This window comes from Salvelinus fontinalis, unplaced genomic scaffold, assembly GCF_029448725.1.
Source record: "Salvelinus fontinalis isolate EN_2023a unplaced genomic scaffold, ASM2944872v1 scaffold_0166, whole genome shotgun sequence".
Lineage (NCBI taxonomy): Eukaryota > Metazoa > Chordata > Actinopteri > Salmoniformes > Salmonidae > Salvelinus > Salvelinus fontinalis.
Window position 1 is genome coordinate 122,679 of NW_026600375.1, and position 22,670 is coordinate 145,348.

At 44.2% G+C, this 22,670-nt stretch overlaps 1 protein-coding gene across 1 annotated transcript in view; it reads right to left on the reverse strand.

The window, feature by feature from the left end:
- Positions 1-22,123, reverse strand: part of LOC129844017 (scavenger receptor cysteine-rich type 1 protein M130-like) — a 79,212-nt gene extending 57,089 nt beyond the window's left edge. Inside the window, exon 1 of the mRNA XM_055912388.1 lies at positions 21,497-22,123. The gene's annotated coding sequence lies outside the window, so the exon portion shown is untranslated. The remainder of the gene's footprint in view (positions 1-21,496) is intronic.
- Between the last annotated feature and the right edge of the window lie 547 nt (positions 22,124-22,670).

Consider the following 22,670-nt stretch of genomic DNA (forward strand, 5'->3'; position numbering starts at 1 on the left):
ATAACAGTAGCGAGGTTATATACAGTAGAGAGGCTATATACAATTTAGAGGCTATATACAGTTGAGATGTTATATACAGTAGAGAGGCTATATACAGTAGAGAGGCTATATACAGTAGAGAGGCTATATACAGTAGTGAGGCTATATACAGTAGAGAGGCTATAAACAGTAGAGAGGCTATATACAGTAGTGAGGCTATATACAGTAGTGAGCCTATATACAGTAGTGAGGCTATATAGGGTAGGGATGCTATAACAGTAGCAAGGCTATATACAGTAGAGAGGCTATATACAGTAGAGAGGCTATTTACAGTATTGAGGCTATATACAGTGGAGGGGTTATATACAGTAGAGAGGTTAAATACAGTAGAGAGGTTAAATACAGTAGAGAGGCTATATACAGTAAGGAAGCTATATACAGTAGCGAGGCTATAACAGTAGGGAGGCTATATACAGTAGAGAGTTTATATACAGTAGAGAGGCTATATACAGTAGAGAGGCTATATACGGTAAGGATGCTATATACAGTAGCGAGGCTATAACAGTAGCGAGGTTATATACAGTAGAGAGGTTATATACAGTAGAGAGGTTATATACAGTAGAGAGGCTATATACAATTTAGAGGCTATATACAGTGGAGCTGTTATATACAGTAGAGAGGTTAAATACAGTAGAGAGGTTAAATACAGTAGAGAGGCTATATACAGTGAAGGGGTTATATACAGTAGAGAGGCTATATACAGTAGAGAGATTAAATACAGTAGAGAGGCTATATACAGTAAGGAGGCTATATACAGTAGCGAGGCTATAACAGTAGGGAGGCTATATACAGTAAGGAGGCTATATACAGTAGCGAGGCTATAGCAGTAGCGAGGTTATATACAGTAGAGAGGCTATTTACAGTATTGATGCTATATACAGTGGAGAGGTTATATACGGTAGGGAGGCCATATACGGTAGAGAGGCTATATACGGTAGAGAGGTTATATACAGTAAAGAGGTTATATACAGTAGAGAGATAATATACAGTAGAGAGGCTATATACAGTAGAGAGGCTATATACAGTAGGGAGGCTATGTACAGTAGAGAGGCTTTAACAGTAGCGAGGCTATATACAGTAGAGAGGCTATATACAGTAGGGAGGCTATAACAGTAGTGAGGCTATATACAGTAAGGAGGCTATATACAGTAGAGAGGCTATATACAGTAGAGAGGCTATATACAGTAGGGAGGCTATAACAGTAGTGACGCTATATACAGTAGAGAGGCTATATACAGAAGAGAGGCTATATACAGTAGAGAGGCTATATACAGGCACTGGTTAGTCGGGCTAATTGAGGAAGTATGTGCAAGAATGTATAGTTAAGGTGACTATGCACATATGATAAACAGAAAGTACCAGCAGCGTAAAAGTCCGGGTAGCCATTTGATGACCTGTTCAGGAGTCTTACGGATTGGGGGTAAAAACTGTTGATAAGCCTTTTGGTCCTAGACTTGGCCCTCCGGTAACACTTGCCGTGCAGTGGTAGAGAGAACAGTCTATGACTGGGGTGGCTGGTTCTTTGACAATTTTTTAGGGCCTTCCTCTGACACCGTGCAGCTTAGCCCCAGTGATGTACTGGGCCGTACTCGCACTACCCTCTGTAGGGCCTTGCGGTCGGAGACTTAGCTGTTGCCATACCAGGCAGTGATGCAACCAGTCAGGATGCTCTCGATGTTGCAGCTGTAGAACCTTTTGAGGATCTGAGGACCCATGCCAAATCTTTTTATTTTCCTGAGTGGGAATAGGTTTTGTCGTGCCCTCTTTACGGCTGTCTTGGTGTGTTTGGACCATTCTAGTTTGTTGGTGATGTGGACACCAAGGAACTTGAAGCTCTCAACCAGCTCCACTACAGCCCCGTCGATGAGAATGGGGGCTTGCTTGGTCCTCCTTTTCCTTTAGTCCACAATCATCTCCTTAGTCTTGGTTACGTTGAGGGACAGGTTGTTATTCTGACACCACCCGGCCAGGTCTCTGACGTCCTCCCCATAGGCTTGTCGTTGTCGGTGATCAGGCATACCACTGTTCTGTCGTCTGCAAACTTAATGATGGTATTGGAGTCGTGCCTGGCCATGCAGTCGTGGGTGAACAGGGAGTACAGGAGGGGACTGAGCACGCACCCCTGAGGGGCTCCAGTGTTGAGGATCAGCGTGGCAGATGTTCTGCTACCTACCCTCACTACCTGGGGGCGGCCCGTCAGGAAGTCCAGGATCCAGTTGTAGAGGGAGGTGTTTAGTCCCAAGATCCTTAGCTTAGTGATGAGCTTTGAGGGTACTATGGTGTTGAACGCTGAGCTGTAGTCAATGAATAGCATTCTCACGTAGGTGTTCCTTTTGTCCAGGTGGGAAAGGGCAGTGTTAAGTGTAATAGAGATTGCATCATCTGTGGATCTGTTTGGGCGGTATGCAAATTGGAGTGGGTCTCGGGTTTCTGGGATAATGGTGTTGATGTGAGCCATTACCTGCCTTTCAAATCACTTCATGGCTACGGACGTGAGTGCTACGGGTCTGTAGTCATTTAAGCAGGTTGCCTTAGTCTTTTTCGGGCACAGGGACTATGGTGGTCTGCTTGAAACATGTTGGTATTACAGACTCAATCAGGGACATGTTGAAAATGTCAGTGAAGACACCTGCCAGTTGGTCAGCACAAGCACGGAGCACACGTCCTGGTAATCTGTCTGGCCCTGCGGCCTTGTGAATGTTGACCTGTTTAAATGTCTTACTCACATCGACTACTGAGAGCGTGATCACACAGTCATCCAGAACAGCTGATGCTCTCATGCATGCCTCAGTGTTGCCTGCCTCGAAGCGAGCACAGAGGTGATTTAGCTCGTCTGTTAGGCTTGTCTCACTGGGAAGCTCGCGGCTGTGCTTCCTTTGTAGTCTGTAATAGTTTGCAAGCCCTGCCACAAGCCCTGCGTTGGAGCTGGTGTAGTACGATTCAGTCTTAGCCCTGTATTGGCGTTTTGCCTGTTTGATGGTTCGTCGGAGGCACAGCAGGATTTCCTATCAGCTTCCGGGTTAGAGTCCAGCACCTTGAAAGTGGCAGCTCTACCCTTTAGCTCAGTGCGAATGCTGCCTGTAATTCATGGCTTCTGGTTGGGGTATGTACGTACAGCTACTGTGGGGATGATGTCCCTGATGAAGATATTTATAAAGCCAGTGAATGATGTGGTGTACTCCTCAATGCAATCGGAAGAATCCCGGAACATGTTCCAGTCTGTGATAGCAAAACAGTCCTGTAGTTTAGCATCTGCTTCATCTGACCACTTTTTTAAAAACCCGAGTCACTGGTGCTTCCTATTTTAATTTTAGCTTGTAAGCAGGAATCAGGAGGATAGTATTGTGGTCAGATTTACCAAATGGAGGGCGAGGGAGAGCTTTGTATGTGTCTCTGTGTCTGGAGCAGAGGTGATCTAGTTTTTTTTCACTCTGGTTGCGCATTTAACATGTTGATAGAAATTAGGTAAAACTGATTTAAGTTTCCCTGCATTAAAGTCTCCGGCCACTAGGAGCGCCACCTCTGGGTGAGCGGTTTCCTGTTTGCTCTTTTCCTTATACAGCTGACTGAGTGCGGTCTTAGTACCAGCATCCGTCTGTAGTGGTAAATAAACAGCCACGAAGAGTATAGATGAAAACTCTCTAGGCAAATAATGTGGTCTACAGTTTATCCTAAGATACTCTACTTCAGGCGAGCAAAATCTAGAGACTTCCTTAGATTTCGTGCACCAGCTGTTGTTCACAAATATGCACAGACGGCCCCCCCTCATCTTACTGTGCTGTTCTATCTAGCTGGTGCAGCGTATATCCTGCTATCTGAGTATCCATGTCATCATTCAGCCACGATTCCGTGAAACATAAGCTGTTACAGTTATTGATGTGCAGTTGGATATTCGTGTTCGTACGTCGTCTAATTTTTTGTCCCATGATTGTATGTTGGCGAGTAATATTAACGGTAACGGCAGCTTTCCCACTCGCCTTCTGCGGATCCTTACGAGGCACCTCTGTGTCCTCTGTACCTGCGTCTCTTTCTATTGCCAATAATGGGGATGTCGGCCTTGTCGGGTGTTCGCAGTATATCCTGTGCTTCCTGCTTGTTGAAGAAAACATCTCAGTCTAATCAGAGATGAGTGATCGCTGTCCTGATATCCAGAAGCTCTTTCTTGCCGTAAGAGACGGTGGCGAAACATTATGTACAAAGTAAGTTACAAATAACACAAACACCCCCTCATAAGTGTACAACTGGTTAGTCGCCCGTAAAACTGCTGCCATTTCCAAAGGCGCCATTATATTTTATAACAATAAAAGAGAAGAAGAAAAACCTCTTCAACTAGTTTCCTATAGATATGACAATAACATCAGCGTGTAACAGTGCCAGCCACCCTCCCTCACAGGGCAACATGAGTAGTGGGCCTACAGTCACTGAGACAACATATGTTGATATCAGGCTTAAGCAGGACATCTGGAACAAGAGGAGAGAAAAAGAAAACGTAGCTCCTCAACTACTTTCCTCATTTAGATATGACAATAACATGACATGTGACAGTGGTAGTGAGTAGAGACGTTCACTGAGATAACACTCAAATACAAAAGCATTCTGGGATATTTCAGTTGTATTTGATTCCTACTTGACTGAGTGATATATTTTGCTAAACAGACTTCCAAGCTATACAGTCATCGTGAGAGGCTGGTAGAGGAGAGGCTGCAAACAGAAACAACTTTGATAAGGGGACTGATCATCATCACATAGATCTGTGGGAAATCTGTCAATGACAAAGTTATAAGTCTGGTTCATGTTCAGTTACCTGTGATGGTGAGGGAGAGGAGCTCACTCTCAGAGGAGAAGTCATGAGAGAAAACATAATTGTCATAAACACAGCTGTAGTTCCCTTGGTGGGAGTCATCTGCAGCAGGGAAGAGGAAGGCAGCAGCGTGATTGACAGCTGGCTGGGTCTGGGTTCTTTTGGAGCCGGTGAACGTGAGGAGGAAGGAGCCTCCTGGGTAATGTGGCTGAGTGGAGCAGGTGATGGTGAAGCTGTGGCCCATGAACACCACGGGCCCCTGGTGGCCCCTGGAGACCCCTCCCATTGAGTCAGTCAGGGAGATATCAGGCTGGACCAGGAGATCTGTAACAATAAAAGAGAAGAAGAAAAACCTCTTCAACTAGTTTCCTATAGATATGACAATAACATCAGCATGTAACAGTGCTAGCCACCCTCCCTCACAGGGCAACATGAGTAGTGGGCCTACAGTCACTGAGACAACATATGTTGATATCAGGCTTAAGCAGGACATCTGGAACAAGAGGAGAGAAAAAGAAAACGTAGCTCCTCAACTACTTTCCTCATTTAGATATGACAATAACATGACATGTGACAGTGGTAGTGAGTAGAGACGTTCACTGAGATAACACTCAAATACAAAAGCATTCTGGGATACTTAAGTTGTATTTGATTCCTACTTGACTGAGTCAACTATTTTGCAAAGCAGACTGACAAGTTAAACAGTCATCATGAGAGGTGCAGAGGAAGTTGTATGAATGAAGGAAATCAGTTGAATATAAATATAATATGTTGATATTTCCTGAGCTGATCACTGTGAGTCGAGGAAGGAGATATAATACATGGACAAAAGTATGTGGAACTCAGCAGTGAGTTTTACAACAGAGGATTATTTTTACGCTCTACGTGGTTCGACACTCGGCGGTCCGTTCTGTCAGCTTGTGTTGTCTACCACTTCACGGCTGAGCCGTTGTTGCTCCTAGACGTGACACGTTGAAAGTCACAGATCTTCAGTAGGAACATTTTACTGCCAATGTTTGTCTATGGAGATTGCATGGTTGTGTTCTCAATTTTATTCACCTGTCAGCGACATGTGTGGCTGAAATAGCCAAATCCACAAAAGCCATATAGTGTATCTTGTTATTACCTGAGCAGATCACTGTGAGTCCAGGAAGGAGATAATCTAATCTTCCACACTCCTTCAGTACAGATTCAGACCCATAACAGATAACTCCAAACCCTCTAGTGGTGTATCCAGGTGTTACTGAAACAGTGGAGCCACAACCCAGCTGTCTACACACTACTGCAGCTACATCCTCCTGGTCCTCGTCACCAGCTCCCACAGTCCTCCACTCTCCCTGGTCGTACCGCTCCACTCCACCAGCACAGCGACTGCCTCCTCCCACCAGCCTCACATCATCAGGCTCTGAGAAAAGAAAAGAGAGAGACAGTAATCTTACTATTTTCTCACTAAAACACACCTATATCGTCTCTCATATTCTTCACTCCAGGTGAGAAACAATGTTGATTGAGTGACAAACTGTTTCTTACCTGAGCAGGTGAGTCCAACAGCATTACCAGGTAGGCAGGTGTTGTGTTTTCTGTCTGAGGTGTCACAGTCCAGGAGAAGGGACTCTTTGCCTTTACACTGGAACTCTTTATCCCAGGTCTGACCCTCACCTCCTCCATAGAGCCCCCCCTGTAGAGCTGCAGGAGCCCCACAGCCAACATCCCTACAGACTACCTCTGCATCCTGCCGGTCAAAGTCAGCTTCACACACTGAGGCCCAGGACTGACTGGACTTCACCTCCACTCTCCCAGAGCAGAGACCAGCTCCATCCACAAGCCGCACAGACTCTGGAGAAAAAGAGTTGGTTGAACATTCAATCAGTTTTGTTGATGACACTGTCAAGGACTAAACACAAATATGTTGGATAAAAGATTGTAGTTTGCTATGTTTGATACTGTAAGAGGTAGAAATGGGTTCTTAGTCACTCAGGATCGGGTTGGGAATAATGCAGGCAGGAGACAGGAATAAGTTCACTTCACTTTATAGAAAATAAACAGCTGGACATCCATCAGGCAGCTTCACTTCAGTACCATCTGAACTACAATGATCTGCCCATGAACATCTCCCATAAACCAATATGACAAACACAAATATAATGTTTAAATACATCTGACATCTCTCCCTCTATTTAAATGAAATAAAAACACATAAAACATGATACATGGTAATGTTATATAATGTACAAATAAATCTCTCAATATGACCAGTCTCTTACCTGAACAGGTCACATGAAGATAATATCCACCATAACAGACACCAGGTCCTCCTTCTATGATGTCACAATGTCTAATAGTAGACTCATCTCCACCACATCTCAATATTCTGACTCCTCTTCTTCCCTTTTCAATCAGAGGTCCTCCAGATTCAGCTACAGGATTCCCACAGTCCAGCTCTCTACACACAACCTTTGCCTCCATCATGCTCCACCACTCAGTACATAGACCTGACCACTCTCCTCTGGAGAAGACTTCCACTGTCCCAGAACAGGAAGTGGTCCCATCCACCAGTCTGACTGAGAGTTCAGCTGTAAACAGCAGAGAGGAAAACACAGTGGTGAGGACAGATGATGACAGTGATTCTGTTATTCTAACAGCAGTAATGCTTTGTGGTTGACAAGTATTAGTAGTTCCATAAAACACTACTTGTTATTGGGTTTTAGAATGGTTTGTATGGACACATTACTTTCTCCATGTGGGATAATAAAGTTGACTAATATTGAACTGCTATAATCACTGTAGATTTATACTCTACCTACCTGGTGGACTGACTCTTTGAGCCTGGAGATCTGAGGAGAAAGAGAGAGACAGAGGAGAAAGGGAGGAGTCAGAGGAAGAGAGAGACAGAGGAGAAAGGGAGGAGTCAGAGGAAGAGAGAGACAGAGGTTAAATGAACATCAACATGACCTTTCATGATGTGATGGGAAGACAGGCTTATCGTTGGTATGGTGCAACAACACACATGTGTACATACACTATATATACAAAAGTATGTGGACACCCCTTCAAATTAGTCGATTCTATTTCAGCCACACCCTTTCCTGACAGATGTATTAAATCAAGCACTCAGCCATGCAATCTCCATAGACAAACATTGGCAGTAGAATGGCCTTAATGAAGAGCTCAGTGACTTTCAACATGACAACATCATAGGATGCCACCTTTCCAAGTCAGACGATCAAATTTCATAATCCACCAACTCCTCTTCTCCCCTCCCCTCTCCTCTCCTCTCCTATTCCTCTCCTCTTCTCCCCCTCTCCTATTCCTCTCCCCCGCTCCTCTCCCTCACTTCTCCTCTTATTGTCCTCTCTTCTCCTCTTCTCCCCATCTCTACTCCACTTCTCCCTCTCTCTTATACTAATCCTCCCCTCTCTTCTCCCTCTCTCTTCCCCCTCTCCTCATCTTCTCTTCTCCCCCTTCTTCTCCTTTTCTCCCACTCTCTTCTACCCCCCTTCTCCCCCTCTCTTCACCTCTGTTCCCCCACTCCTCTCCTCTACACTCCTCTTCTCACCCTTTCCTCTCCTCACCTCTCCCTCTCCTCCTCTCCTCTTCTCCCCCTCTCTTCTCCTTTTCTCCCCCTCTCTTCTACACCCTCCTCTCTTCCCCTCCCCCCTCCTCTCCTCTTCTCCACCTCTACCCTTCTTCTCCCCCTCTCTTCTCCTCTTTCCCCCCCTCTCTTCTCCCCATCTCATCTCCTCTTTCCCCCATCTCCTCTCCTCTTCTCCACCTCTACTCTTCTCTTCTATCCCTCTCTTCTCCTCTTTCCCCCTCTCTTCTCCTCTTTCCCCCATCTCTTCTCCTCTCCTCTCCTCTCCTCTTCTCCTTCCCCTCTCTCCCCATCTCTTCTCCTCTTTCCCCGCTCTCCTCTCCTCTCTTCAATTCTCCTCTTCTCCCCCCCTACTCCCCTCCCCCTCTTCTCCTCTCCTCTCCCTTCTCTTCCTCTCTCTTCTCCACCTCTCTTCTAATCTTCTCCCCTCTCCTCTCCTCCCCTTCCCCACTTCTGCCCCTCTCTTCTCCTCTTTTGACACTCTATTCTCCTCTTCTCCCCCTCTCATTCTCCCTCCACTCCTCTTCTCCCTCCTCTCCTCTCCTCCCCCTCTCTTCTCCTCTTCTCTCCCTTTCTTCTCCTCTTCTCTCCCTTTCTTCTCCTCTTCTCTTCCCCCCTCATCTCCTCTTCTCACCCTCTTGTCTTTACCCCCTCCCCTCTCAACATGGATCTAGTCCAATCAGAAGTGTCTCACCTCAACATGGATCTAGTTCAATCAGACGTGTCTCACCTCAACATGTATCTAGTCCAATCAGACGTGTCTAACCTCAACATGGATCTAGTCCAATCAGACGTGTCTCACCTCAACATGGATCTAGTCCAATCAGACGTGTCTCACCTCAACATGGATCTAGTCCAATCAGATGTGTCTCACCTCAACATGGATCTAGTCCAATCAGACGTGTCTCACCTCAACATGGATCTAGTCCAATCAGACGTGACTCACCTCAACGTGGATCTAGTCCAATCAGACATGTCTCCCCTCAACATGGATCTAGTCCAATCAGACGTGTCTCACCTCAACATGGATCTAGTCCAATCAGACGTGTCTCACCTCAACATGGATCTAGTCCAATCAGACGTGTTCACACTGATATTGATCTAATAGGCAACAGTGACTTTTTTAATGCAACAGAATAAACACTAAAAAACACATTACATTTCAATAGGTGCAATAACTTATCTCTGTACACTATTCTGATTAGATACTATTTAATGCTGAGTTTGGACACAGGTTTTTATAGGAACACTAAGGCACCTGGACCGCATATTGAGATGTGCCTTTAGTTAAGTAAATCAGTTGTTACATAAGGTGACAGTTGTAGGACTGTTAACAAAGTAGCTGAATTGTCAAAGACCGTAACCTGAGGTCACCCAAAGAAAAGAATTCCAGAACTTTCTCTTGTAAAGAATTACAAATCTACCACTTTCATATAAACCCCTCGATACACAGCAGAACATCTACACTGAATCCATCCACCAAACATCCTAATTTGTTTTAATCAACACTTTTTATGACACTAAAATAACCTTCAACTACAGTATACAGTGGGGCAAAAAGTATTTAGTCAGCCACCAATTGTGCAAGTTCTCCCACTTAAAAAGATGAGAGAGGCCTGTAATTTTCATCATAGGTACACTTCAACTATGACAGACGAAATGAGGTAAAGAAATCCAGAAAATCACATTGTAGGATTTTTAATGAATTTATTTGCAAATTATGGTGGAAAATAAGTATTAGCTAAACCTAGGGCATGGTTAAATGGAGTGTGTAGAAATACAGCTAAACCTAGTGCATGGCTAAATGGGGTGTGTATAAATACAGCTAAACCTAGTGCATGGCTAAATGGGGTGTGTATAAATACAGCTAAACCTAGGGTATGGCTAAATGGGGTGTGTATAAAAACTCTATAATACTATTTGGAGAACAGCAAAAACTAACAAAAATGCCCCCAGACATGAATTATCACTGCGATATTAGGTTTATATCAGGTTTAAAGGTCTGTGGAATGGATGTACAACGTACTACTCAACCTCATCATACAGAGGCTACATTGACTCATTTATTCTACTGGTGGAACAGTACAATGAAATAGATGCATAATAAACTCAGCAAGAAAAGAAATGTCCTCTTACTGTCAACTGCGTTTATTTTCAGCAAACTTAACATGTGTAAATATTTGTATGAACATAACAAGATTCAACAACTGAGACATAAACTGAAGAAGTTCCACAGACATGTGACGAACAGAAATGGAATAATGTGTTTTACGAATTATCATTGAAAGACAGGGTCCTGAAAAAGGGACCTCTTTTTTTTTGCTGAGTTAGTCTACCAAGTGTTAATGTCACCACCATGGACCCAGCCTGCAAGCACACTCTCACAACAGCCAGAGCTTAACCACAAAGACTAATATAGATGCTTGTACAACGTATAGTGGCAGAGTTTAGACACATAGCAACAGTATCTATTATAAGGCCTGCAGCAAAACATATGAATCTTAAGGTCCCCTTAATTAACAATGGGGAGGGTCTCTGGAACCCACCCCCTACAGTGACATTAACACTTGGTAGATAACTTAGCAATATTTAATGACGTTATGCAGCAATATTGATCTGTTCATCTTTTAATTCAGGAAGATGGACAAGCAACACTGATGGAGTGAGAGGTGGAAATGCATTATACCAGAGGTAGGTAGACTACAGGTAGGGATTAGGATGCAGACAGAGTAACACTGATGGAGTGAGAGGTGGAAATGCATTATACCAGAGGTAGGTAGACTACAGGTAGGGATTAGGATGCAGACAGAGCAACACTGATGGAGTGAGAGGTGGAAATGCATTATACCAGAGGTAGGTAGACTACAGGTAGGGATTAGGATGCAGACAGAGTAACACTGATGGAGTGAGAGGTGGAAATGCATTATACCAGAGGTAGGTAGACTACAGGTAGGGATTAGGATGCAGACAGAGCAACACTGATGGAGTGAGAGGTGGAAATGCATTATACCAGAGGTAGGTAGACTACAGGTAGGGATTAGGATGCAGACAGAGCAACACTGATGGAGTGAGAGGTGGAAATACATTATACCAGAGGTAGGCAGACTACAGGTAGGGATTAGGATGCAGACAGAGCAGCACTGATGGAGTGAGAGGTGGAAATGCATTATACCAGAGGTAGGTAGACTACAGGTAGGGATTAGGATGCAGACAGAGCAACACTGATGGAGTGAGAGGTGGAAATGCATTATACCAGAGGTAGGTAGACTACAGGTAGGGATTAGGATGCAGACAGAGGATGATGATGTAGACCTATAGGTAAGAAGTTAATGTTGGGTTCGCTACAGAAGGGTATATCAAACCACTGATACAGTACAGGACTACTAGGGGGGGAAATGGTTTTCCAAAAAGTAAAAAAAAACATTTTTGTATTTTTCAGGATCACGCCTACTTCCATCAGCTATGCTCTGTCCCCTTCCCTCCTCTCTCTCTCCTCTGCCCTCACCACCCCCTCTTTCCTCTCTCTCTCGTTCTCTCTCTCTTCCTGACATGTAGAATCAGGCATGTTGAGCTTGACTCAGGTCACAGACCTCTGCCATCGACACTCCCCCCTTCTCCTGCTCTAACATAAGACCAATATTAGATAGATACATAAAATATACTCTCACTCATTTACATAGGGACAGATACAATCAATCATTGACACACTGACTATACAACAGTCAGATGCATGACACCATCACAACTTAACTGACATTAGTGCCTGTCCCCAGATGGACAGTTAGGCTACAGTAAAGTACATTTACAGGTGATCACATCATTGTCCTGCTTTGAGACACATTTTTACTGTCTGCTTCCAGTTGCATGTTATTTTACCAGCCCTGAAAATTATGATATATCTTACAATATCAAAACATATCTCAGTAACTGTCACAAGTGTATAACAATATAACAGCCTCCTACCTGTGCTCCACAACAGGATGGTCAGTACCACTGCAGGTATCATATCTGTCTCTAACTGGGGCTCCACTGAGCGAAACAAGTCTACTGTCATGAAGAGAGGACTGAAGAGTTGAAAATACTGCTAGGCTATATGACTTCTATCTCATTACTTCCTGACTTCTATGACGTGACAAACCTTTAAGCAGCTAAGATCAGCTAAACCCACCTACCTACAGGAAACACTGACATTAGAAAAACTCCACAGGAAACTGCTGACAGAGCAGCAACGTTTCACATAGTGTGTCCTATAATATCACCTCTAACTTTCTACTGCTTGAGTTCACCTCGTATAGAATATTGGCTTAATGTTCCAGCACCTCAATATAAACAGTACCAGCACCCAAAATGAGTACTGATGAGGTCTCATGTTAGAGCAGGAGAAGGGGGGATGTGGTGTAGAAGCTAGAGGTCTGTTACCCAAGTCAACTCAACAGGCATGATGCTATATGTCAGGGTCAGGCTGGGCTGGGACACGAGAGGAAAAGGTTACTGGTTATGATGACATCACTGGTGAGAAGTCAGTGATACAAATATATTCAGTTGGTTTAAATGTTTGTCTCTCTCTCCCTCCTCCCCTGTCTCCTTCTACCAACCCAGTCTGTCTGTGAGTAAGAACTATCTTGCTCTCGCTCCTCCTCCCGTTGCTCTCTTCCTCCCGCCTCCCCCCTCTTTGACAGATATGATGCTGCATGTCAGGTTCATTGTTGGGGTCAGGGTCGAGGTTGGGGTCAGGTCAGCCTACAGCTGTGTCTGTAAACAACGACCCTATATGGAAGTAAATGACTACAAACTACATTCAAGTCTTGAGTTTATTCAAGTAGAATAAGAAAAGTACAAAACAACATCAAGGTGTATCTGTTAGAAATCATCAGAACATCACATCAACTCACAAGTATCACAGTAGGATAGAAATTAACACTTGGTAGAATATATAACTTAAACATCCATGGTGGTGACATTAACACTTGGTAGACTATATAACTTAAACATCCATGGTGGTGACATTAACACTTGATAGAATATACACTACACAACACAATGTAACTCCAAGTCAATCACACTTCTATGAAATCAAACTGTCCACTTAGGAAGCAACACTGATTGCCAATAAATTTCACATGCTGTTGTGCAAATGGAATAGACAAAAGGTGGAAATTATAGGCAATTAGCAAGACACAAATGTGCATGTGTCAGCATATGGTCTCACAAGGGGTCTGAGGATCTCGTCTCGGTACCTAATTGCAGTCAGGCTACCTCTGGCGAGCACATGGAGGGCTGTGCGGCCCCACAAAGAAATGCCACCCCACACCATGACTGACCCACCGCCAAACCGGTCATGCTGGAGGATGTTGCAGGCAGCAGAACGTTCTCCACGGCGTCTCCAGACTCTGTCACGTCTGTCACATGTGCTCATGTGCTCAGTGTGAACCTGCTTTCATCTGTGAAGAGCACAGGGCGCCAGTGGTGAATTTGCCAATCTTGGTGTTCTCTGGCAAATGCCAAACGTCCTGCACGGTGCTGGGCTGTAAGCACAACCCCCACCTGTGGACGTCGGGCCCTCATACCACCCTCATGGAGTCTGTTTCTGACCGTTTGAGTAGACACATGCACATTTGTGGCCTGCTGGAGGTCATTTTGCAGGGCTCTGGCAGTGCACCTCCTGGCACAAAGGCGGAGGTAGCGGTCCTGCTGCTGGGTTGTTGCCCTCATACGGCCTCCTCCACGTCTCCTGGTGTACTGGCCTGTCTCCTGGTAGCGCCTCCATGCTCTGGACACTACGCTGACAGACACAGCAAACCTTTTTGCCACAGCTCGCATTGATGTGCCATCCTGGATGAACTGCACTATCTGAGCCACTTGTGTGGGTTGTAGACTCCGTCTCATGCTACCACTAGAGTGAGAGCACCGCCAGCATTCAAAAGTGACCAAAACATCAGCCAGGAAGCATAGGAACTGAGAAGTGGTCTGTGGTCACCACCTGCAGAATCACTCCTTTTTTGGGGGTGTCTTGGTAATTGCCTATAATTTCCACCTTTTGTCTATTCCATTTGCACAACAGCATGTGAAATTTATTGTCAATCAGTGTTGCTTCCTAATTGGACAGTTTGATTTCACAGAAGAGTTACATTGTGTTGTTTAAGTGTTCCCTTTATTTTTTTGAGCAGTGTTTAACTTAAACATCCATGGTGGTGACATTAACACCTGGTAGACTATATAACTTAAACATCCATGGTGGTGACATTAACACTTGGTAGACTATATAACTTAAACATCCATGGTGGTGATGTCGGGGCAGGTTCCTTGTTCCTTGTCAATCATTTGCTTATTGGTGAAATCAGTAATCAGACAATATCTTTAAGTAAATCAATCATTCATTTATTAATGCAGTTGCAGACAGAAGTTGACAACGGGAACACAGCATGTATGTTTCAGAGTAAGTTCTGCAACCCACCTCAGGGCACAGCTGATTATATACATGTGATCACTCTCTAGTGGTATGATCACCTACGTCAATGTATGTGTGTATCAATAAGCTGAGGTTACCTTATAAAGTAACCTAGTACAGTAGCTTCTCTGAATTCATTAGCATTGTCCACTGTCACACAATATCAGCATGTCAAAACCAGACAGTGGTTACTTCTCTTTATCTAGTTTCGGTCTGACTCAGACCCAGCCTGCAAGCACACACTCACGACAGCCAGGGCTTAACCACAAAGACTAATATAGATGGCTTGTACAACGTATAGTGGCAGAGTTTAGACACATAGCAACAGTATCTATTATAAGGCCTGCAGAAAAACATATGAATCTTAAAGTCCCTTAATTAACAATGGGGAGGGTCTCTGGAACCCACCCCCTACAGTGACATTAACACTTGGTAGGCTATATAACTTAAACAATCATGGTGGTGACATTAACACTTGGTAGACTATATAACTTAAACATATTGGTTGTTCCTGTTGGGTAGCAACTTCACCAGCTTGTTGTTGTTGTTGTCGTCATGGTTGTTCCTGTTGGGTAGCAACTATACCAGCTTGTTGTTGTTGTTGTTGTCATGGTTGTTCCTGTTGGGTAGCAACTTCACCAGCTGGTTGTTGTTGTTGTCGTCATGGTTGTTCCTGTTGGGAAGCAACTTCACCAGCTTGTTGTTGTCATGGTTGTTCCTGTTGGGTAGCAACTTCACCAGCTTGTTGTTGTTGTTGTCATGGTTGTTCCTGTTGGGTAGCAACTTCACCAGCTTGTTGTTGTTGTTGATGTCATGGTTGTTCCTGTTGGGTAGCAACTTCACCAGCTTGTTGTTGTTGTTGTTGTTATGGTTGTTCCTGTTGGGTAGCAACTTCACCAGCTTGTTGTTGTTGTTGTCGTCATGGTTGTTCCTGTTGGGTAGCAACTTCAACAGCTTGTTGTTGTTGTTGTTGTCGTCATGGTTGTTCCTGTTGGGTAGCAACTTCAACAGCTTGTTGTTGTTGTCATGGTTGTTCCTGTTGGGTAGCAACTTCACCAGCTTGTTGTTGTTGTTGTTGTCATGGTTGTTCCTGTTGGGTAGCAACTTCAACAGCTTGTTGTTGTTGTTGTCATGGTTGTTCCTGTTGGGAAGCAACTTCACCAGCTTGTTGTTGTCATGGTTGTTCCTGTTGGGTAGCAACTTCACCAGCTGGTTGTTGTTGTTGTCGTCATGGTTGTTCCTGTTGGGAAGCAACTTCACCAGCTTGTTGTTGTCATGGTTGTTCCTGTTGGGTAGCAACTTCACCAACTGGTTGTTGTTGTTGTTGTCATGGTTGATCCTGTTGGGTAGCAACTTCACCAGCTGGTTGTTGTTATTGTTGTCATGGTTGTTCCTGTTGGGTAGCAACTTCACCTGCTTGTTGTTGTCATGGTTGTTTCTGTTGGGTAGCAACTTCACCAGCTGGTTGTTGTTATTGTTGTCATGGTTGTTCCTGTTGGGTAGCAACTTCACCTGCTTGTTGTTGTTGTCATGGTTGTTTCTGTTGGGTAGCAACTTCACCAGCTTGTTGTTGTTGTTGTTGTTGTTGTCATGGTTGTTCCTGTTGGGTAGCAACTTCACCAGCTTGTTGTTGTCGTCATGGTTGTTCCTGTTGGGTAGCAACTTCACCAGCTTGTTGTTGTTGTTGTCGTCATGGTTGTTCCTGTTGGGTAGCAACTATACCAGCTTGTTGTTGTTGTTGTTGTCATGGTTGTTCCTGTTGGGTAGCAACTTCACCAGCTGGTTGTTGTTGTTGTCGTCATGGTTGTTCCTGTTGGGAAGCAACTTCACCAGCTTGTTGTTGTCATGGTTGTTCCTGTTGGGTAGCAACTTCACCAGCTGGTTGTTGTTGTTGATGTCATGGTTGTTCCTGTTGGGTAGCAACTTCACCAGCTTGTTGTTGTTGTTGTCAGGGTTGTTCCTGTTGGGTAGCAACTTCACCAGCTTGTTGTTGTTGTTGTCATGGTTGTTCCTGTTGGGTAGCAACTTCACCAGCTTGTTGTTGTTGTTGTCGTCATGGTTGTTCCTGTTGGGTAGCAACTTCACCAGCTTGTTGTTGTTGTTGTTGTTGTCATGGTTGTTCCTGTTGGGTAGCAACTTCACCAGCTTGTTGTTGTTGTTGTTGTCATGGTTGTTCCTGTTGGGTAGCAACTTCAACAGCTTGTTGTTGTTGTTGTCGTCATGGTTGTTCCTGTTGGGTAGCAACTTCACCTGCTTGTTGTTGTTGTTGTCGTCATGGTTGGTCCTGTTGGGTAGCAACTTCACCAGCTTGTTGTTGTTGTTGTTGTCATGGTTGGTCCTGTTGGGTAGCAACTTCACCAGCTGGTTGTTGTTGTTGTCGTCATGGTTGTTCCTGTTGGGTAGCAACTTCACCAGCTTGTTGTTGTTGTTGTTGTCATGGTTGTTCCTGTTGGGTAGCAACTTCACCAGCTTGTTGTTGTTGTTGTCATGGTTGTTCCTGTTGGGTAGCAACTTCACCAGCTTGCTGTTGTTGTTGTCATGGTTGTTCCTGTTGGGTAGCAACTTCACCAGCTTGTTGTTGTTGTTGTCATGGTTGTTCCTGTTGGGTAGCAACTTCACCAGCTTGTTGTTGTTGTTGTCGTCATGGTTGTTCCTGTTGGGTAGCAACTTCACCAGCTTGTTGTTGTTGTTGTTGTCATGGTTGTTCCTGTTGGGTAGCAACTTCACCAGCTGGTTGTTGTTGTTGTTGTTGTCATGGTTGTTCCTGTTGGGTAGCAACTTCACCAGCTGGTTGTTGTTGTTGTCGTCATGGTTGTTCCTGTTGGGAAGCAACTTCACCAGCTTGTTGTTGTCATGGTTGTTCCTGTTGAGTAGCAACTTCACCAGCTGGTTGTTGTTGTTGATGTCATGGTTGTTCCTGTTGGGTAGCAACTTCACCAGCTTGTTGTTGTTGTTGTCGTCATGGTTGTTCCTGTTGGGTAGCAACTTCACCAGCTTGTTGTTGTTGTTGTTGTTGTCATGGTTGTTCCTGTTGGGTAGCAACTTCACCAGCTTGTTGTTGTTGTTGTTGTCATGGTTGTTCCTGTTGGGTAGCAACTTCAACAGCTTGTTGTTGTTGTTGTCGTCATGGTTGTTCCTGTTGGGTAGCAACTTCACCAGCTGGTTGTTGTTGTTGTCGTCATGGTTGTTCCTGTTGTGTAGCAACTTCACCAGCTTGTTGTTGTTGTTGTTGTCATGGTTGTTCCTGTTGGGTAGCAACTTCACCAGCTTGTTGTTGTTGTTGTCATGGTTGTTCCTGTTGGGTAGCAACTTCAACAGCTTGTTGTTGTTGTTGTCATGGTTGTTCCTGTTGGGAAGCAACTTCACCAGCTTGTTGTTGTCATGGTTGTTCCTGTTGGGTAGCAACTTCACCAGCTGGTTGTTGTTGTTGTCGTCATGGTTGTTCCTGTTGGGAAGCAACTTCACCAGCTTGTTGTTGTCATGGTTGTTCCTGTTGGGTAGCAACTTCACCAACTGGTTGTTGTTGTTGTTGTCATGGTTGATCCTGTTGGGTAGCAACTTCACCAGCTGGTTGTTGTTATTGTTGTCATGGTTGTTCCTGTTGGGTAGCAACTTCACCTGCTTGTTGTTGTTGTCATGGTTGTTTCTGTTGGGTAGCAACTTCACCAGCTTGTTGTTGTTGTCGTCATGGTTGTTCCTGTTGGGTAGCAACTTCACCAGCTTGTTGTTGTTGTTGTTGTCATGGTTGTTCCTGTTGGGTAGCAACTTCACCAGCTTGTTGTTGTTGTTGTTGTTGTTGTCATGGTTGTTCCTGTTGGGTAGCAACTTCACCAGCTTGTTGTTGTCGTCATGGTTGTTCCTGTTGGGTAGCAACTTCACCAGCTTGTTGTTGTTGTTGTCGTCATGGTTGTTCCTGTTGGGTAGCAACTTCACCAGCTTGTTGTTGTTGTTGTCATGGTTGTTCCTGTTGGGTAGCAACTTAACCAGCTTGTTGTTGTTGTTGTTGTCATGTTTGTTCCTGTTGGGTAGCAACTTCACCAGCTTGTTGTTGTTGTTGTTGTCATGGTTGTTCCTGTTGGGTAGCAACTTCACCAGCTTGTTGTTGTTGTCATTGTTGTTCCTGTTGGGCAGCAACTTCACCAGCTTGTTGTTGTTGTTGTTGTCATGGTTGTTCCTGTTGGGTAGCAACTTCACCAGCTTGTTGTTGTTGTCATTGTTGTTCCTGTTGGGTAGCAACTTCACCAGCTTGTTGTTGTTGTCATGGTTGTTCCTGTTGGGTAGCAACTTCACCAGCTTGTTGTTGTTGTTGTTGTTGTTATGGTTGTTCCTGTTGGGTATTAACTTCACCAGCTTGTTGTTGTTGTTGTTGTCATGGTTGTCCCTGTTGGGTAGCAACTTCACCAGCTTGTTGTTGTTGTTGTTGTCATGGTTGTTCCTGTTGGGTAGCAACTTCACCAGCTTGTTGTCGTTGTTGTTGTCATGGTTGTTCCTGTTGGGTAGCAACTTCACCAGCTTGTTGTTGTTGTTGTCGTCATGGTTGTTCCTGTTGGGTAGCAACTTCACCAGCTTGTTGTCGTTGTCATGGTTGTTCCTGTTGGGTAGCAACTTCACCAGCTTGTTGTTGTTGTCATGGTTGTTCCTGTTGGGTAGCAACTTCACCAGCTTGTTGTTGTTGTTGTTGTCATGGTTGTTACTGTTGGGTAGCAACTTCACCAGCTTGTTGTTGTTGTTGTTGTCATGGTTGTTCCTGTTGGGTAGCAACTTCACCAGTTTGTTGTTGTTGTTGTCGTCATGGTTGTTCCTGCTGGGTAGCAACTTCACCAGCTGTTGTTGTTGTTGTCATGGTTGTTCCTGTTGGGTAGAAACTTCACCAGCTTGTTGTTGCTGTTGTCATGGTTGTTCCTGTTGGGTAGCAACTTCACCAGCTTGTTGTTGTTGTCATGGTTGTTCCTGTTGGGTAGCAACTTCACCAGCTTGTTGTTGTTGTCATGGTTGTTCCTGTTGGGTAGCAACTTCACCAGCTTGTTGTTGTTGTCATGGTTGTTCCTGTTGGGTAGCAACTTCACCAGCTTGTTGTTGTTGTCATGGTTGTTCCTGTTGGGAAGCAACTTCACCAGCTTGTTGTTGTTGTCATGGTTGTTCCTGTTGGTTAGCAACTTCACCAGCTTGTTGTTGTTGTCATGGTTGTTCCTGTTGGGTAGCAACTTCACCAGCTTGTTGTTGTTGTCAGGGTTGTTCCTGTTGGGTAGCAACTTCACCAGCTTGTTGTTGTTGTTATTATCAGGGTTGTTCCTGTTGGGTAGCAACTTCACCAGCTTGTTGTTGTTGTTGTCATGGTTGTTCCTGTTGGGTAGCAACTTCACCAGCTTGTTGTTGTTGTTGTCGTCATGGTTGTTCCTGTTGGGTAGCAACTTCATCAGCTTGTTGTTGTTGTCATGGTTGTTCCTGTTGGGTAGCAACTTCACCAGCTTGTTGTTGTTGTCATGGTTGTTCCTGTTGGGTAGCAACTTCACCAGCTTGTTGTTGTTGTTGTCGTCATGGTTGTTCCTGTTGGGTAGCAACTTCATCAGCTTGTTGTTGTTGTCATGGTTGTTCCTGTTGGGTAGCAACTTCATCAGCTTGTTGTTGTTGTCATGGTTGTTCCTGTTGGGTAGCAACTTCATCAGCTTGTTGTTGTTGTCATGGTTGTTCCTGTTGGGTAGCAACTTCATCAGCTTGTTGTTGTCGTCATGGTTGTTCCTGTTGGGTAGCAACTTCACCAACTTGTTGTTGTTGTCATAGTTGTTCTTAACTGACTTGCCTTGTTAAATAAAGGTTAAAACATAAATAAAACAACTAGACAGTTAAATCACATTTGACCTTAAAGTAAAATCCTAATTGTGTATGTACTTACCTATATAGACACACTTCCCATGGTTTGACAGAAATAAACTAGCTATAAAGACTATTTTCCTGACTGTCTCTACTGATGGCCTGTAACAGCAGAATAAAATAAGTGGGATATTTAACCAGAACTGAAACAGAGTAGGTTGCTAGTTGACTAAGTGTTGAAAATTGTTTCAATGCTGCCGTCTACAGATCTTCTAATGTATTGTAATACCACATGTACCAATACAGTAGAATTGACAGGGACACTGTGTAATGAGACAATGACCCTCCATCCAATGTTCTGCTGCTGTTGTGCAACATTGTGACATCACTGACATGTTTACAGGTTGCCATGCCGACGAAAGAGAAGGTGTTTTCATTCTGTAATAAGGCCTTCACTTCAGTCTGGATGGCTGGTTGACTGCAGACAGGTTACACAGTATCAGTGTAGGTGTTAGGCTGTTTCTGCTCTCCTCCCAACTACTAATGGAATTGTCCTGCCAATGCAACGTATGAAAATGTATCCACTCACTACTGTAAGTCTCTCTGGATAAGAGCGTCTGCTAAATGACTCACATGTTCAATGTAATGTTCAGTTTCACAATATCAATGGAATAGACCAAAGCAGAGCCATGTATTTAGATATGAATACATGACTCTGGGCAAAAACACAAACAGATCTGGGACCTGCCAGACTACACAGTTGACATCATAGGGAAACCCGACTAGCTTCTGGTCCAATACTTACTGACTCGGAGCAGGGCGACATGGAGGAGAAAGTTCCTGACCGAAGACACCACATCTTCCTCTTCATCTCTTCCGGGTCCATCTTCGGCCCGAGTCCCTCCATTTTCAGCATCTTTAGTTAATTATCTGGCGGTGATGTGATCTGATTAGCGGCTGTCTGTCAACCAATAGCCTACTATACTGTGTTATTAGCTAGAGCTAGACAGTCTGAGTACACTACATCCTGAATGGCCACGAAGATGTGTGTCTGAAATGCACCTTTAAGTTCAGTTGGAGCTGAAACGACGGGCAGATATCTCGATTGGGGATAATGTTAATATTTAGCTACGTTATTAGCTGTTATGTGTTTTGTTTTGCACGCAGGGTATGGCTAAATGGGGTGTGTAGAAATACAGCTAAACCCGGGGTATGGCTAAATGGGGTGTGTAGAAATACAGCTAAACCTAGGGTATGGCTAAATGGGGTGTGTAGAAATACAGCTAAACCTAGGGTATGGCTAAATGGGGTGTGTAGAAATACAGCTAAACCTAGGGTATGGCTAAATGGGATGTGTAGAAATACAGCTAAACCTAGGGTATGGCTAAATGGGGTGTGTAGAAATACAGCTAAACCTAGGGTATGGCTAAATGGGGTGTGTAGAAATACAGCTAAACCTAGGGTATGGCTAAATGGGGTGTGTAGAAATACAGCTAAACCTAGGGCATGGCTAAATGAGGTGTGTAGAAATACAGCTAAACCTAGGGTATGGCTAAATGGGATGTGTAGAAATACAGCTAAACCTAGGGTATGGCTAAATGGGATGTGTAGAAATACAGATAAACCTAGGGTATGGCTAAATGGGATGTGTAGAAATACAGCTAAACCTAGGGTATGACTAAATGGGATGTGTATAAATACAGCTAAACCTAGGGTATGGCTAAATGGGATGTGTAGAAATACAGCTAAACCTAGGGCATGGCTAAATGGGGTGTGTAGAAATACAGCTAAACCTAGGGTATGGCTAAATGGGGTGTGTAGAATCCCTCCACCAGTTGAAGCTAATTTACTGTCCTATAAACTCTTAAATACTATTTGGAGAACAGCAAAAACTAACAAAAATGCTCCCAGACATTAACTATTTAACTGTACTAGAATGCTTAAAAGACCGCAAAATGTTTTATATCGGTTATCGGTAT